General features: G+C 36.8%; 1 gene segment (V, D, J or C); it reads left to right on the top strand.

Annotated features, from left to right (window-relative positions):
• LOC101391383 (T-cell receptor alpha chain constant-like) overlaps window positions 1-19157 on the top strand; it is a 440175-nt gene that overhangs the window by 37661 nt on the left and 383357 nt on the right.

Below are 19157 nucleotides of genomic sequence, written 5' to 3'. Positions count from 1 at the left end.
CACTTTGCTTATTTCATCAATGTTGTTGTAAATGGCACAATTTTGTCTTTTTTATGGCTGAGTAGTATTCCATTATATCTAGATAAATAGATAGATAGATAGATAGATAGATAGATAGATAGATAGATAGATAGATACAACAACTTCTTTATCCATTCATGCCTCGATGGGCACTTAGGTTGCTTCCACATCTTGGCTGTTACGAATAATGCTGCAGTGAACGTAGGGATGTATAAATCTCTTTGAATTGTTGATTTTGTGGTCTTTGGATAAATACCCAGTAGTGGGATATCTGGATCATATGGTGTTTCTGTTTTCAACTTTTTGAGAAATCTCTGTATTATTTTCCACAGTGGCTGCACCAGTTTGCATTCCCATCAGCAGTGTATGAGGGTTCCCTTTTCTCCACATCCTCTGCAATATTTGTTATTTCTTATCTTGTTGATTATAGCCATTCTGATGAGTGTAAGTTGATACCTAATTTTAAAAATGATAGTGACCTCATGGTAGCCATAGACCTCAAAGCAAGCCAGCCTATCTTCACTCATCCTCCACTTCTCTCTTTTCCTCTTTGCTTGCAAACATACATAGTTTATGACTTACTCTAGGGGCCAGGAGGTTTCTCTGAATAAGTTTCTATTGGGAAAGAAAACTAGGACAGGATATTAGAATAAGTTATGTGGTGATTAGCCTTCAAATTTAATGAGAACTTGAAATGAAGAGTGGCTTGTTTTCTACCAATTGAAAAGTTTTTCGGTCAAAAGCTGCTTCTCATATAATTTAAGAGAAAGCTACAATTCTGATCGGTCACCTTCCACCCTTAACTCCATTCAACACTATTTTACAAATATATATTAAGAGGCTACAATTTTCCAGTCACTAGTGCTAGTATTGGGAATAGATCAGTGACAAAAAGACAAATGTACTTGCCTTTGATGATTTTATATTCTAATAACCTGTAGGAGGGTAGAAAAATAATATACAATACAAATAAATAAATATAGTGCATTGGAGGGTGTTCAGTCTATGAAAAAATTTAAAAGATGAAATAGCAACTGACTTGGGAGGGTGCACTTCAATCTATCTATCTACCTACCTCTACCTACCTACCTACCTCTCATCTATATATTTATTTATAGATTTAAATTATTTGTTTTTATTTATCATGGTAAAACATTTATTGTCCTAGTAGTAACTGAATATGTACAGTTACCAACAAGAATTGGGCACTCTCAAGAAAAAGGTATCTGGGTGTACATTAAAGTATATGCAGACCATATAAACAGTTACATTTTTTGAATTGGACTATAATTTCAAACCCAGAACAGTGGTGACATCAATACCTACTGAAGAAGAATGGAGTCTCCTCAGTAGATCACGATTTAGATGTGGAGTAAATAGATTATATTTCAATTTCCCTTTTAATCACTACAGCTACCAAGTCAAAAAATTTATAATTAGTAGTTTGGAAATCACCTGCTCCAATCACCTAATTTTATAGATGACGAGATTTCAATTAATCCCAAAGATTAAAAATCTAATAGATAAAGCCTGGATTATAAGCCAGCTCTTACGTAATGACTGGTGGTCCAGAAATATCTGTTGAGCTAAATAAAGCACAACCATTCCATAGGTAAGTAGTCTAGTCACTTCTTCAGGGTCTTGTTTCTACTTACTCCTAAATATAGTAATCTTCACTTTTGGTGTTTTTGCATATTTGACAACCAAAGTCAGTGACTCTGTCCAAATGTATTTTATAAAATTACTTCCTTTTATGGATTATGTGTATTGCTAGCAATAGCAGGTTTATTTTATATATGGGTTGAGACATTCCCTGTTGAAAAGCCACAGCACTCACAATGGTAAAAAAAAAAAAACCATTAGATTTTGTATTGCCCATCTTTACGTATTCTGACTTAAACCTAGTGACACAGGGACATATTTAATGGACTGGTTACTTATAAATTTGAATTATGCAATGCTGTTCCCCTTTCTCAAAAATCTGTCTTTATTCCAAATCCTCTGGAAAAATGGAATGGATTTTAAGACTACTAGAAAGTTAGACCCATTAGGCATCCTCAACTGAGGTTGTCTAAAGAACTTCCATAAGAAAATGGTTCTCAGAAGTTGACTACTAACTCAAGAACCTCAGAACATAAAGTAGACAGCTTTTTCCCAGTACCATTGGAACGTGAGACTTCATGCCTCATTTCCCTTTGCCACTCTTGTTTAGTCATATCTTTTCTTTACTAATTTAAGGTTATACACTCTGACTTTAGCCTATCATGTTGTTCTTATTATTAATAACAAGTTGCCCAAGTATAGTCTTTACTAGAGATAATAATCAACTTAATTCCCTCAATCCTCCAAAGATAATGTTATTACAGCCACTTTGGAAAATGATACAAAGGTATGTTACACTAACACCACCAATATGATACTCTTTGTAGGCAATACATAAGTGAAAAAAAATTCCTTATATTAGAAATAATATAGCATACCACAGTGATTATTTGTCAAAATGATACCCAGAGATAGTGTACCTACAGCTCCTGTGTTCTATTTCCTATAGGGGAGTCAGTCTCTTCATTGCCAACCCAGAACCAAGGTTAACTTTTCCCAGAGTTCTATTAGGCCATTCCAAGGGTATGACTACCAAACATTCTATATGGACCACATCTCCTTATAAAGAGCCTAAAGAGATGAAAATCTTTCTCAAAAAGACCTCCTCACAGTAGTGACACCATTCATAATCATTAGAAAACTTGAGGTGTCATTGAAAATTCTTTCCTCACATTAGCTGACATAGTAAATAATGTAACCAAAGGCCTGAAAGCACAATAAACCAGCGAAAATTCCTTAACGCAAAGGGTTATGTGTATTAGAATAGCCGTCTATTTTGGGGGGGGCCAATTAAGAGAAATCTTTTGACATTTCTAATAATTCATGTTGATCGTACATCAATATTGCAGATGAGTAAAAATATTTGAACAAAAGTAGATAGAAAGATGATAGGTAGATATATGATAGATAGATAGAAGCAATATAGTTACCTAAAATAGACTCAGAAAATCATTTGGACTTGTTTTCTTAATTAGTTCTGGGAAATCTTGGGTCATGGTTGCAAAGTGTCTTACAGTCTGTTTTTAGAATAGTTCTAGTTTACTTGTTTATTGCATGGCTTTGTTAGGGTCTTAACTGTTTCTGTGCAGTCATTATCTAGACAATATATTCAACAAGTAATCCAAAGACAAAAACCAGATAAATTCATGCAAACCAATAATCAGATCTCCATAAGCCAAAACTCTTTGTCAATGAAAATCAACAACTGTGAGGAAGATCTGGACAGTCTTTGAAATTCTCTTCTGCAACTTTGGCTGAATGAGGAATAAAAGGGTGTGTGCGTGGAGAGGAGACGAGATCTGTGGAGAGAATTGAAAATAAAATTGTTCCCACAGACTTAGGAAAAGACAGATTGTTCCATACCCATGGTAACAAGTAGCTATGAGACCCAGTTTTATATCTGTCCAATTGATCAACAACTCGTCTCAGTGAACACACTTTTGCAAGCCAACGAATCAATATCAGGCTTCTGCAAGGCAGCCAATGAGGGATAGACTCACTCAGATAAACACGCCCCCGAGTGCCAACCAATCAACAACAGCTCCTCAAGAGCAACCATGCTTTTACAGATGATGTCAACACATTACACCTCTGAAAGTTTGCCAATCCCTGAATTCCATTCATCCCGCAAATGCAGTATAAATTAGCCTTTTGTTGTGCTCAGTGAGATTGTGTCTGACTTGCAGAACTCTCCCTTACTATTGTGAAGAGTAAATTCAGCTTTGTCTTTTTTTTTCATGTATTGGGTAGTGGTCTCATCCTTTGACAGCTGTCACTGCATACTTTCTTGTGGGATATTTGGACTTGGGCAACTTTTTTTACTCTTTTTCTCCTATACTCACAACAAATCTAAAAATCAAGGATCTCTGTTCTTCTTTGAAACTCAACATCAGTAGTAGTAGTTGACATGATATCAGAACTTATAAAATCATCAACATTTATGATTATGGGAAAATGAATTTCTCTTTGCAGCTCATTCTAGTGAGAGTTGTGATGTTTACTGCTCTGTACATCTACTAAGTCACTCGTTCCAAAGATGTCTTTTTCAAAGCTGTTATGGATTACTTTTGGGGTGATTGTGTCCCCATAGCAACAAGATTCTTCATTGCATCAAGAATATGCCATTAAAAGAAATCTCAATAAAAGACAAGTTACCCAGTTTAAAAATGGGCAAAATGTTTCAGCAAAGTCTTCATAAGGATATATGAATGACCAATAAGCACATAAAAAGATGTTCTATATCAGAGGTCAACAAAATATGGCCAACAAACCAAATCCAGCCAGCCACCTATTTTTGTAGATAAAGTTTTGTTTACAATGAAACTCAGAAAGGCTCATTTATTATCAGTGGCTTCTTTCATGCTACAATGGCAGAGTTGAATAGTTGTAACAAAGCCTGAGTGACCTGCGAAGCCAAAAATATTTACTATTTAATCCTTCAGGGAAAAAGTTTGCCAACCTCTGTTCTACATCATTAGTCATTGGGGAAATACAAGTTAATACTGCAGTGAGATCACTACACATCCATTACATTGGCTAAAAATAAAAAGATGACTATATCAAATGTTGACAAAGATATGGAACAATTGTCTAATTTCAAAGCCATTTAAGGACATCTTCTTTTCAGTGTGAAGGGCTCTCCCTGATCTGATGTTGATATTACGGAGGAAGGACAGCTCTTCCAGTGACTTCCAGTCACAGCTCTTCAGGCGGTGACTCAACCTGATGGAGGGCCAATTTCTGCCTTCGAAGGGATTTTAGGACAGGTGAGGTGCTACCATGAATATTCCAGGAGTCCTGTTCTCTCTTGGTTTGTCCAGATCTCAACCAAGCCCTCCAGATCCACCTGAGATGTACCTTAGTAAAGAGCAGCAAAGATTTCATAGGGGATCTCAACAAGGGGAAAATTTCCTTTCTTCTGAAGAAATCATCGGCTCAAGAAGAAAACTCAGCCGCTTATTTCAGTGCTCTGATTGATGCAGGGGTTGTTAAACACGAACTGCTAAGAAGCTGTAGAAAATTGTTCAGTGTAACTTCTCTATGTGGCCACAAAGGGGCAATGCTACTTCAGAGATTAACATATGTGCCACATACATGTGTTCAAGTAGCCAGAAAATATCCTTTAAAAAATCTAGAAAATTATTATCTTCTACTTTGCTTCAACTTATATCTGTCAATCATCTATGTACATACATATGTATGTATGTATCTATCTATCCATCCATCTAAATATTACCCATGTTTATTCTAGTCTAATAGTTTGAAAAACATGACTTTGGAAATCAACACTTCTTTGAATAATACATGTTGTCCTTCAAGGTCAGGGCCACAATAGATTTTCTAATATAAATTTATAGTATTTTCATCCATATACAGCCCAACCTCCAACCACACTGAGTTAATCTGTGCTAGAATTCCCTTATGCCATTATTTTTACCAGGAAATATACTGATGGCGTAAGTCCCAGTTCAAGCATCTCCTCTATTGGAACACTCCTCTGACTGGGCCCAGAAGCAGAGTTCACTACTCTTTTCTTTGTCACATTGTATAGATACACAGTTCTCTTCAGTAGGTTTTATCTGGCTGTACTTGAGTATTGGGACTCAGTTGACTGAATGTCAGGACTGTCTCTTTCATGAATGAGACCCAAGTATCACCCATTTAGTAGGCACATAGTAGGCACTCAGTAAATATATATTGAAGACATGCATTAATGAATGAGTAAATGAAAAGAAAAGAAAACACATAAAGAATTTAACAAACAATAAAAAAAATCCCCTTGGAGTCCTGGAGTAGAATGGGATTAGATTGTAGATTGAGGAATGGAGACTCTTACTATCGTCTCCTATTGGACTGATGGTGTTTTTCTTTGACTGGATTTGAGATGACATCAAATACAGGTACAAAAACAAATTCTCTCTGTGCTTCTGGAAAAAAATAGGCTTTTTAGTTTTTTTAACTTCTATTATTTATAATGCAGATCACTCCTATTTTTAGGGCTGATGTGCAATTTTTCCTCAATTTCTGTTTCTATTCTTTGCTATGTTAACATCAATAGCCAAATTGATTCTTCGTATTTTCATATTTCACCCATGAAGATAAAATGCAAAGAAAATATTAAATGTTTGCCCAAGCTCAGGATGAGAGCTACCAAAAATACTGCCTCACTGGATGGTCATGGCCCCATATCTTCTGAAACCGGCAGAATTTTTCTACTTTCTCTTATCCATTTGGACATCAAAACTCCTCCAGAGCAGATAATTCCAGTGCTTCCTAGTTTCTTTTCTCTAGGTAAATTCTTAGAAATATTTAACTTACCTGATTTGTATTTTAGAAGAAATTTAAATATGTTAAAGTTGATTTAACTATATTCTATTATTTCTTTTTTTTTTTTTTTTTTAAAGATTTTATTTATTTATTTTTCCCCCCAAAGCCCCAGTAGATAGTTGTGTGTCATAGCTGCACATCCTTCTAGTTGCTGTATGTGGGACGCGGCCTCAGCATGGCCGGAGAAGCAGCGCGTCGGTGCGAGCCCGGGATCCGAACCCGGGCCGCCAGCAGTGGAGCGCGCTCACTTAACCACCAAGCCACGGGGCCGGCCCTAATTATCTTCTATTATTTCTTAGAGTAATGCAAAATATAAACACATCCGAAAGACTGTAATAAAATTAAGTTCCCTGAGGATAAAGGGACCATATATTCTCTACGTTCTGATCCATGATCTTAGATTGTAATGGGATGTTATGCCCTTTGTGCGTCCTCAATAGACTTTAATTACTCTTTGCAATAAAAAAGAAATGCCCTTATACATGCTAATCTTGTGGCTTCATGGGAGTCCCTCTCTTCCTCATCGTAAAATAAGGTAATCACTATTGACATATCAAGATATCCTAGTGTATGATTTTTAATATTCTAGGAGATGTGAGGAAAAGGAAGAGGGGATTGAGGAAGAGAAATTCGAAGCTGATCCTTATCCATGTGTAAGGAGGGGATTTCTGATTCCCAATGAAAGTATTTTCAGCAATTCTAAGTCAGGGCAAAATAGGGAAGTGCTTCATTTGACAGAAATAGCTTTAAGTGAAAGGACTTGCTAAAGGGCGGGGTCTGTTGAAAGAAAGCAGGTGTGAACTTACAGTCAGAGTTCCAGCTGGCTGAGAAGACCAGAAGACACCTGAGTTGTCACTGAGGTTCGGTGCCAGGAGGAATGGACAAGATCTTGGGAGCATCAGTTTTAATTCTATGGCTTCAACTGGGCTGTGAGTTGTGGAGGAGAAACCCCAGGATATGTCATTAATTTGGGGGAATCAGAAAATTGGGGTATGGACAAACTATGCAGGTAGAAACTTGAAGAAGGAAATATAAATTTGGGGGCCTAATGACTTTTTATCTTTTAAGCAGGGGTGAGTGGCCAACAGAAGGAAAAAAGTGACCAGCAGCAGGTGAAACAGAGCCCTCAGTCTTTGACAGTCCAGGAAGGAGAGATTTCAATTCTGAACTGCACTTATGAGAACAGTGCATATGACTACTTCCCATGGTACCGGCAATACCCTGGTGAAGGCCCTGCATTTCTGATAGCCATACGGTCAGTTGGGAATAAAAAAGAAGATGGAAGATTCACAGTTTTCTTCAATAAAAGTGCCCAACACTTCTCATTGACCATCACGGCTTCCCAGCCTGGAGACTCAGCCACCTACTTCTGTGCAGCAAGTGCACAGTGCTCTCCAGACACCTGCAGCCTGTACCCAAACCTGCAGCTGAGACTCCAGCCAGACCCTGCCATGTAGGTGAAATAGTCACACACACACAATCTGTTTGGTTAAAAAAAGTCTTAATACACTTGTAAGAACTGAAATTATACAGAATTTATTATCTGACCAAAACAGAATTGATTTCAAAAATCAATTGCAAAAAGATGTCTCTAAAAATTCCCAAATTTTGGAATTTAAGCACTGAACTTTAAAATATCCATAGGTCAAAGAAGCAATTATAATGGCTGTTAGAAAATATGTTTAAAGAAAATATAATGAAAACACATATATACACATACATATGGGATGCAGCTAAAATAGTACATAGGAGGAAATTTATCATTTAAAATACCTATATTACTAAAGAAGAAATGTTGAGAAGCAATTGATCTAGACTTTCAACAAAAGAAGGTAGAAAAAGAAGAACAAATTAAACTCAACGTATGCTAAAAGAAAGAAATAATGAAAAAAGTCAAATTAGTGTAATAGAAAACAAACAACAGAGATAATCAGCAAGTTACAAAGTTAATTTTCTTAGACAATTAATAAATTTGATATAATCCTAACTAGAATCATCAAAAGAAAAAAGAGAGAAAACATAAATTATAAATATAAGGAATGAAAAAGAAAACCACATTACAGATTCTACAATATTAAAAGGATTATAAAAAAATCATTGACATATTTATGCAACTGATTAAGAGTATAAGCCAGACCCACACAAGTAGGGACAACTGATTTTTTGACAAAGGGGCAAAGGCAATTCAATGGAGGAAAGATAGTCCTAGCAACAAATGGTGTTTGGACAACAGGATATTCACAGACAAATAATTAAACCTTGACCTAAATTTCACAACTTACACAAAAATTTGAAGACAGTCTCAAAATGGATTGATCATGCATCCAAGTGTAAAATGTAAAACTATAAATCTTTTAGAAGAAAATATAAGAGAAAATCTTCATGACCTATGGTTACGTGAGGAGATTTTTGGCATGACACCAAAAGCATAATCCATAAAAAAAAATAATAACTTAGACTTCATCAAAATTAAAAACTTTTGCTGTGTGCAAACACTGTTAAGAGAATGAAAAAGACAAACCCCAGATTGGTAAGAAATATTTGCACAGTACACTTTCATCAAAGGACTGGTATTCAGAATATACAGAACTCTCTAAACTCATCAGGAAGAAAACAAACAATCCAATTAAAAAATGGACAAGAGACACTTCACCAAAGAGGGATGTGGTAGTGAAATAAGCATATAAACAAGCATATGAACAGATGTTCAACATACTAGCCATTAGGGAAATGCAAATTAAAGCCACAATGAGGAGAGTAGGCCCGCTGGCAAGATGGTTAAGTTTGTGCGCTCCACTTTGACAGACTGGGGTTCACGGGTTAAGATCCCTGGTGCGGACCTACACACCACTCATCAAGCCACGCTGTGGAGGCATCCCACATGCAAAATAGAGGAAGACTGGCAAAGATGTTAGCTCAGAAACAATCTTCCTCAAGTATAAAAAAAGGGGAAGATTGGCAACAGATGTTTGCTAAAGGCCAGTCTTCCTCAACAACAACAACAACAGCAACAACAAAAAGCCACAATGAGGTACAACTCCACACCTATCAGAATGGCTAAAATTAAATAATTCTGACAATATCAAGTCCTGACAAGGATGCAGAGAAATCGGATCACTCATACATCGCTGGTGGGTGAGTGGTACAGTCACTCTGGAAAATAGTTCAGCAGTTTCACACACAGTTAAACATTCACTTACTTTAAAGCCCAGCAAGCACACTCCTGGATACTTGTGCTCTAGCTCTAAACTTACGTTCACTTGTAATGAACTTATATAAAACTTGTAGTGGTTACTGCTTTAGAAACAGAAGTAGGAATGGGAGTTACTCTTTCAGTTCTGTCCATAATGTTTGAGAGTAAGAGTGAGAGAGAGAGAGGCAGGGGGGTCTGTAGAAAACAGTGAAATTAAATTCTCATTGCTGGGGGGCAAGGTGTCGGCTACATAATTTTCTTTACTTTTCCATTTGAGAATTATTTAGTAAATTTGAAAAATAAAATTTTAAAATGGATAGTACAAACCACAGTTTTGACTAACTCAACCAGTTCATAGAATGGAGAACAGAATCATTACCTACAACTTTGCTGGGTGTATTCCCAACAGCCCACATAAATGCCAAGAAAAATTCCATCAGAAAAATCTTTTGGGGCCAGCCCGGTAGCACAAGCGGTTAAGTGCGCACGCTCCACTGCGGTGGCCCGGGGTTCACCGGTATGGATCCCAGGCATGCACTGATGCACCACTTGTCGGGGCATGCTATGGCAGGCGTCCCATAAACAGTGGAGGAAGATGGGCATGGGTGTTAGCCCAGGGCCAGTCTTCCTTAGCAAAAAGAGGAGGATTGGCAGATGTTAGCTCAGGGCTGATCTTCCTCACACACACCAAAAAAATCTTTTATTTTTCTTATGAATTAGAGGGTGTTCAGCCTGAAACAACCTGGAGACTTCCCCTCCATGTCCACAATATATGTGTTTTCAATATACAACAAGAGAAAGTGAAAAAAAAATCAAATCAATTGGGTTAGTAATAATAGATGTGCCCACAAGATGTCAGTATATGTTAGAACCAATAAGCGAATTCAGTGAAGTTACAGGATACGAAATTAATATACAAAAATTAGTTGCATTTCTATATACTAATAACAAGCTATCAAAAAGAAAAAAATTAAGAAAGAAATCCTATTTACAACTGCATTGAAAAGAATAAAATAGCTAGGAATAAATTTAACCAAAGAGGTGAAAGACTTGTACACTGAAAACTATAAGACATTAAGGAAAGAAATTGAAGAAGACAGAAATAAATGGAAAGACATTCCATGCCCATGATTGGAAAAATTGATATAGTTAAATGCCCATACTAGCCAAAACAATCTACAGATTCAATGCAATCCCCATCAAAATCTCAATGATATTTTTCAAAGAAATAGAACAAACAACCATAAATTTGCAACCACGAAAGACTCTTCAGACAGAAGAACAAAGCTGTAGGCATCACACATCTTGATTTCAAACTATATTAGAAAGCTATAGTAATCAAAACAGTATGATATTGGCATAAAATAAACACATAGACCAATGGAAAAGAATAGAGATCCCGTAAATAAATACACACATGAATGATCAATTAACCTATGACAAAGGAATCAAGAATGTACAATGGGGAAGGACAGTCTCTTCAATAAGTGGTATTGGGAAAATTGGACATTTGCCACATGCAAAAGAATGAAACTGCAACCCTATCTTACACCACACACAAAAATCTACTGAAAATGCATTAAAGACTTGAATGTAAGACCTGAAATCATAAAACTTCTGAAGAAAACATAAGAGGTAAGCTCCTTGACATTGGTCTTAGCAATGATTTTTTGGATTTGACACCAAAAGCAAAGGCAACAAAAGCAAAAATAAACAAGTGGGACCACATCAAACTAAAAAGCTTCTGTACAGCAAAGAAAACCACCAACAAAGTGAAAAGGCAACTCATGGAAAGAAAATATTTGCAAATCATATATCTGATAAAGGATTAATATCTGCAATATATAAAGAACTCATTCAACTCAATAGAAAACAAAAATCTGATTAAAAAATGGAGGATCTGAATAGACATTTTTCCAAAGAAGACAAACAAATGGACAACAGGCACATCAAAATGTATTTTGAAAAGTTTATTGCACTCTCACGTTCATTACAACATTATTTGCAATAGTCAAGACATGGAAACAACCTAAGGGTCCATCTACAGATGAATGGATAGAGAAAATGTGATATATATATACAAGAGAATATTACCGAGTCATAAAAAAGAAGGAAATCCTGCCATTTTCAACAACATGGATGGACCTTGAGGGCATTATGCTAAATGAAATAAGTCAGACAGAAAAGGACAAATAGTGTATGATCTTACTTATACATGAAATCTAAAAAGAAAAAAATGAACTCGTAAATACAGAGCCCAGATTGGTGATTGCCGAAGGCAGGATTTGGGGGGGTAAGTGAAATGGGTGAAGGTGGTCAAAATGTACAAACATCCAGTTTAAGATAAATAAGTCCTGGGGATGTAATGTACACCATGGTGACTATAGTTTTAAAGTTATATATATATAATTTTATATATATATATACTATCTAATAAATATATATACATATAAAAGATGTCAGTATATAAAGTACCATGTATCTTAAAGTTTGTTTTGCCTCTTTTTTTCTAGTAGTTTGAAAATTTGGATAAGAAATGTGGAATAGTATGCATATCTGATTGGCATAGCTTTGATTAGACTGGAATATACAAGATTAAAATAGAATAATGCCTACGTTGGATTGTGTGGTCAGCATCAGAGGACAGCCATTATCAAGGATGTAAGAGGGAGGGAGAATAGGAAGATCCAGGAACCTCAATAGTGATTCTGTGGCTTCACATGGTATGTGAGTTTGGGAGTTTCTATAGAGGAACCAGGGAAAGTCTGAGGACAGTTTACCATAGAATAACTCATTCATTCTCATTTGGGTTTCTTTATGAGATGGTCAAGCAAAAATAAAATGTTTGGAATTTGATAATTCGACATAAATGCTTTCACTGGATGAATTGTCAGAATAAAATGAAAAAGAATCCTTTAATGTCTGGAGAGGGAAATATTTTTATTTTGGAAAACACTTATGTTGTTTATAGTTTTTAATATTTTCACTGATAAAACTGCATTTTAGGAGATGTTTTTTCTTCATGATAACTATAATAAGAATTACAGAATTGCACCAACCAATATATATTTGCACTCATGGCAACAACATGGCTGGATATTTGAATTTTGGGACCTATGGATTCTCCTTTCCTAGAACTGCTAATAAGTTAAGCATAGAGTTACATCCCTTAAATGAATATTATTTTACTGCTATTACCATTTGTTGTCCCAATACACAACTGGAGAGATTACAGAAGTCAGAAGCCTATTTTGTTATCATTTGTCTGAGCGATGTTTGCTGTTGTGAAGTTACCAGCAGCCATGGTTGGTGGGTAGGTAGGAAGGAAGGGAGATGATGACTTCTTGTTTGTCTCTTGTAGGGAAGCCAAGAATTGGTGAGCATATTTCACCTTAGAATCCAGTAGGAGACAAAACATTAAAAACATGAATGAATATTTGCAATGATAGCCATGATTCATAATAAATTTGTCTCAGATAAGCCCCTCAGATTTTGTCACAGATTAATTCACTGAACTTGGAAATTTTAAGTAATAAATCTCCTTCCGATACTTCCTTCAATATTAATGTCTAGGCTTGTCCTTTAACAGATATAATCATTTATCATTAAATCACAGGAAAAGGCAAAGCAATGTTTAGAACAGGCCAAATCTCCCAAGCTGGATCTTGTAACACATTCAAATTGACCTAGCCAGAAACTGCATTTCAGAGGCAGCTACTGTATGCAGCTGAGAGACTTTGTGCCCCTAATTATTAGTCAGGAACACAAAGCAGGGCCATTTCAACAAGAGGGAAATCCTGCCATCATGCTGCAACCAGGGCTGCTGTGGGCATTCACAGTCTCACCCACTTAGTTACAGATCATTGCAAACCAGGGCATCATCGGCTGCCTGTAAGCATTCAGAGGTGAAATGGGCCAGAGGATTAGATGTCTCAACTAGTCATAAACTCTCTTCCCTGCACCGCTCACTGATAAGTTATTTTGACCTTAGAATCAAAGAACTGACACTGTTTTAGATACACTTCCTGTACTTTCTTTTCTAGTTGTCTACTTGACTTTTGGTCCTTTTATATAAATTCATCCACTAAAACAATGAAACCAAACAGAAGATTAACAACTGCATTCCACATGATCATGTAGCAGTATACAAAACTTCAGTCACCAGTATCTGTGCTGTTGACATATACTAAGTGTTTACAGCCCATAGCTGTCACATTCTGTAGGAGTGGATTATAGCACTGTGTCACCGAGAGATCTGGCACAGTTATCTTGACTTTATTTTACAAAGATAAAAATTACCCAGCCACAGAATTTAACAAGTGAGACTGAATGCTTTAGACCAAGGAGATGAAAAACATGACATCAGTACAATTCTAGGACACATGATCTAATAAATACAATGTGGAGGCAACAGAGCTGAATACCTTGATCCTCTTCAGAGTCTAATAAATAAAACTCAATGTCAGATTTCAAAAGAACACATTTTATTTATACCATAGTTTCATTAAAACATAAACAAATGAATAGATTCTAAAAGTCAGAAGGACAATCTTTTATCATTTCATGTTGAAGTACTTTTATTTATTGTAAAACTTAAGTTGAGCCCTAGAGCTCAGTAAAAAGGAAGAAACAGACGCATTAATAATTTTGGATAAGATTGCCTTTCACCAAGAGAGCCAAAGATCTGTGAGTTTTTAAAAAGATTCATCAGATTCTGGATGGAGAAAAGTAAGTATAGGCTAAATGAATGATCAGTTAGTAGATTATGAGGTGGGTCCACAGCCTATAATAAAATCTACTTTAAATGGACCCCTTAAAATTATTCCACTGAATAATTATCAACGTATGCCAACTAGTTCAATCTTCAGTTCTCCACAGCTCAAACCTTTCATACTAATTGCTTTTTCTATACCCTTTTTCAGATAATGTCTAACATAATTACCAGGGAAAGACAAGTAGACATAGTAGAGGTTTGGGGTGAGCCAGACTTTTTTCTCATCTATGCACAGACCATGTGGTCTGTGAAGATAAGAAACCCTATTCCTGTTTGGGGGAGGGACATCAAAACCCAGGAACTATGTATATATGCTGCCAGGCACTCAGAGACGCTGACTTCTCAGCTGGAGGCAGAACTAAATACATTTGTGCAGGGGACACATGCCACATGCCGTTCTCCAGCCTGCTAGGAGTCCTCATTGCCTTCATCTTCTCTGGTAGGGATGGTTCCAAACATGGGTAAGAATGTTAAGGATGAAAGGATTGTACGGACATATGGTCCTTCACATGGACTTGAGTGGGAATGGATAATTGGAGAAAAGCAAGCATATTATGATTTCAATTTGGTTTGTCTTTGGATCCTAAATTAGTCTAATTCTTACAATATTTTACTCACTACATCAGCTTTGCTTTCTGATTTTTCCCACAGGATCCAGTGTGGCCCAGAGAGTTACTCAAGTCCAGACAGCCACATCCAGGCAAGAGGGGGCAACAGTCACCCTGGACTGTCGATATGAAACAAGTCAGAGTGTGTACTACATTTTTTGGTATAAGCAGCTTCCCAACGGAGAGATCATTTTCCTTATTAGTCAGGGTTCTTCTGGCCAAAATGCAAAGAGTGGCCGCTATTTTACAAACTTAGAGACAGCAGCTAAATTCATCAGCCTCACCATTTCAACCTTAGAGCTGGAAGATTCAGCAAAGTATTTTTGTGCTCTCCAAGAACGCACAGTGTTTGAAGTGACAGTAAAAGCTGAACAAAAACCCCAGAGCTCAGTAAGACAGAGCCCCCCTGCTGCAGGAGGCAAGCTGAAACGCACACCTGCAGATCCCAGACAAGAAATGGTGGTGCTGTGGGTGCTTAGTCTGTGGTCTGGATCAGATGATTTAATTCTAAGTAAAACCTCCGTCTATGTCATTTAGAAACAGGTGTCCAGAATAACTTTCTTCTAATACATTCTCAGTCTGAAATTTTTGACTTAAAATCAATAATACAGAACATGTGTAAAGTTGTCTAAAGTTAAAAACCTAGCCCCATCATGATTTAAAGTGGCGGTTTCACTTAAAGATGCTCACATCACAAACCTGGGTCTAGTAATCTGGAATTGTCATGAAAACCATTTCCTTCGCCCTGTCCTCTTAGGCTTTGTGTCAGTTAGGGTGCAATCAGAGTAGCATAACCACCATGAGTGATGCAGAATAAGAGATTAACTGTAAGGATTAAAACTCACGCAGTTGCTGGAGCAGGTGGAGGCGTCTATACAGAGCTGCTGTCTTTGCATCTGGTTGAGCTTGAATTTGCTCTATGTCAGCTAGAGCAACAGTTGTGAAGGAAAGTTGGATGTGGGTAAAAGCATGGACACACTGTGACTTGTAAGGACATACTAGAACCCCTGAGGACAACTGGAACCCACAAAGATAAACTAAAACTTGTTTCTCACCTTTTTCAATCTCATATAGTGGTTGGTGACTTTCAGGAGAAGTGAATGTCACTTGCTATCATGCTACTTGCATACTTGGCCCAAGACAAAGAGAAGCTGAAGGAGGAGATCTGGTGGGAGGTGGAGGAGTTGTGAGTCAACAATAAGATGAGCTGGCAGATCAGCAGCAACATGTGTGAGTTGCCACAGTGCCTGGAGTCCTGCACCAAGCTGCAGAACATAAAATATATGGCTATTTCATCACAACTACCTTCCGAATCTCGCACAAATCTCTTTTGTGGCCAACCCTCACCCAGAACAATGCAGGGAAGCAAATTCCAGAAATATATTTTCAGATAGTTAAGTTGAGACAGTACAGTACTACCACAGTACCCTCTGTGTCAGCTTGGCATCCATACGTACCTCTTTTAACAACACTTAATTTTCAAATAAAGACAATAGCAAAATTATGCTTTCTGCTATTATGATGCAATTATTGCTCTTTTAACCAAAACCAAGCTAACCCTCTCCTGCAAAAAGGATCCAAAGTTCTTTTATCCATTTTTGGATAAATTTCCTCTTCTATCTGAGTCACACTCTCCCATTGATATCCTGTACCTTAACTACTAAGATATAATGAGGTACAAGATTAATTTATATCAGCACATCTTATGCTACCACATGCAGGCAAATGGGAGAGGGGAGTAAAAAATGATTAATATGTATATAAATACACTCATACAAAAATGAAAAATAATTTTCATAACTATTATAATTCTTGCTTCTGCAAATGGCCATGTGATTATCCCTGGTATTGATAACTAACTCTTCCATTACCCATGCCATAATTTCTTTGCTCATAGCAAGCACCTTCACTCACTGTTATACTTGACTTTCTGCCAAACAGGCTCCTTATTCAGAAGCAATACTATGTGGAACAACATAAAGTTGAATAAGACATTCTGCAAGGCCATTAACATGGTTCTGACAGAAGCACTGCAGGCATCAAAGGCAAATCCATATTTAGAGTTGCTATTTAAGTGGAAAAAAAAAATATCGCCAATACCCAGAGAAAACTGATACATTGTGTTTGGGAAATAGCATTAAGAATGATACGGGACTACAGGACTTCTCACCAGAAGCAGTAGAAGTCACCAAGGGAAAGCATCTTTAAGGTGTTTAAAGAAAACAAACAAAAGTTTCAAGCTAGCTCCCTATGAATATAAAGTATATTTTTAAACTATCTTTGTTAAAAATCACTGCTAAGAAGGTGGAAAGTCAGTGCACAGACTGGTATACTATAGTTGCAATGCATATTTCTGAAAAGGGACTCACATGCAGAATATATAAAAAGCTCATATAAATCAGTAAGAAAAGAAAATAATCAATAAACATGGCGAAAATTTGAAGAGCCACTTCAGAAATATGATATCCAATAGCTAATAAACATAAAAAAAAGTGTTTAACATTATTATTCATTTATTATTGTTACAGTCCATCAAGTCGACTCCAACTCCTGGTGGGTGACCATATGAATGAGTGACGTCCATCATGTCCTCTCCTCAGTAGCCCTACTCATCTCCTGTAGACTCATGCCTATGGCTTCCTTCAAGGAGTCAATTCATCTCATATTTGGTCTTCCTCTTTTCTTGCCACCTTCTACCTTTCCAAGCGTTATTGTCATTTCCAAAGAATCCTGCCTTCTCACAATATGCCCAAAGTAAGACAGCCTCAGTTTTATCATTTTTGCCTCCAGTGATGGTTCAGGCTTAATTTGCTCTAAGATCCACTTGTTTGTCCTCTGGCAGACCAGGATATCCGTAGAACTCCCCTCCAACATCATATTTCAAATGAATCCAATTTTTAAGGTCAGCCTTCTTCACTGTCCAGCTTTCACATCCGTGCATAGTAATTGGGAATATGAGGAAGTGGATAATCTTGGCCTTAGTGTCTAATGACACTTCCTCGCATTTGATGATCTTTCCTAATTCTTTCATTGCTGCCTTTCCAAGTCTCAATTTTCTCTTGATTTCCTCACTGCAGTGTCTATTTAAGTTGATGGCTGAACCAAGATAAACAAAATCTTTAACAATTTGAATATCTACATTATTATTCATTAGGGAAATGAAAATAAAATCCCATTTGAGTGTTTCATCTGTGTCTTTTCAGCACCTTAAGTGTATTAATGTAGCTAGAAGGAAATGACCCCAAGACGAAAGGGAGAAATAATTTCTATCTCCTGGAAAATAGATGACTGAGTAAATTTCCTAGAAGCTTCCATCACTAAACCCATCTGGAGAGGAGAAAAAACAGTAACAGGTCACAGACCTGGATAATGAAGGAAAGGTAGGTTTTGCTAGAAAAAAAGAAAGTTGATATTTATTTAGCTTACTATATGCCAGACACTGTAATGTGTATTTCAGCTTCACTATCTAATTTACACATCACAAACCCTATGAGATAGATGAGATAGGTTTTATTGTTCCCATTTTTTACGTCTGAGAAATGAGACATTAACTTTCCTAACTTTGAAAAGCATCTCTAACTTTTATTGTCAGACAGATTGTAGCATCTTAGAGGACTCCTAAAGAGCAAGGTTTGGACTATGGAGAAGCAATTTGCTTCAGAAAAGAGTGGCTGAATGCCTCAGGGATAGTGACATTACTGATTTAAACTAGAACCCAAAGGGAACTAGCAAAGAAGACACAAGATCTAGGTACAAATTGCCCCAGAATCAATAGATGAAGAATTCATCCACTAAGCAGTTAACTGTGCTGAATGCTTTATCAAGTTTCTTATGCAATAGTCTGCTAGGAAGAATAAGCAGCTACGGGGAAGGATGAGATACTATTCCTTAAATTCTCCAAGCATGTTTCCATATTAAGACCTCTGTCCATTGCCTTTGCGCTCTCTACCTGTAATGCTATCCCCCCTAATATCCGCATGGTGTACCTCTGAACTTCCTTTACATATTTATCAAACGTCACCACTTTCTGAATCCTTTATATAAATCTTTCTATTTTCCTTCCATACTCCACGTGTCAAGAATGAAAGCAGTTCCTTGCTGAAGCACTGCCACCTGGTGTTCTGCCACACTA

This window comes from Ceratotherium simum, chromosome 3 (assembly GCF_057802395.1).
Source record: "Ceratotherium simum simum isolate JZ-2026a chromosome 3, ASM5780239v1, whole genome shotgun sequence".
NCBI lineage: Eukaryota > Metazoa > Chordata > Mammalia > Perissodactyla > Rhinocerotidae > Ceratotherium > Ceratotherium simum.
Note: the sequence above shows the minus strand (reverse complement) of the source record. Positions and strands in the feature narration are given on the sequence as shown.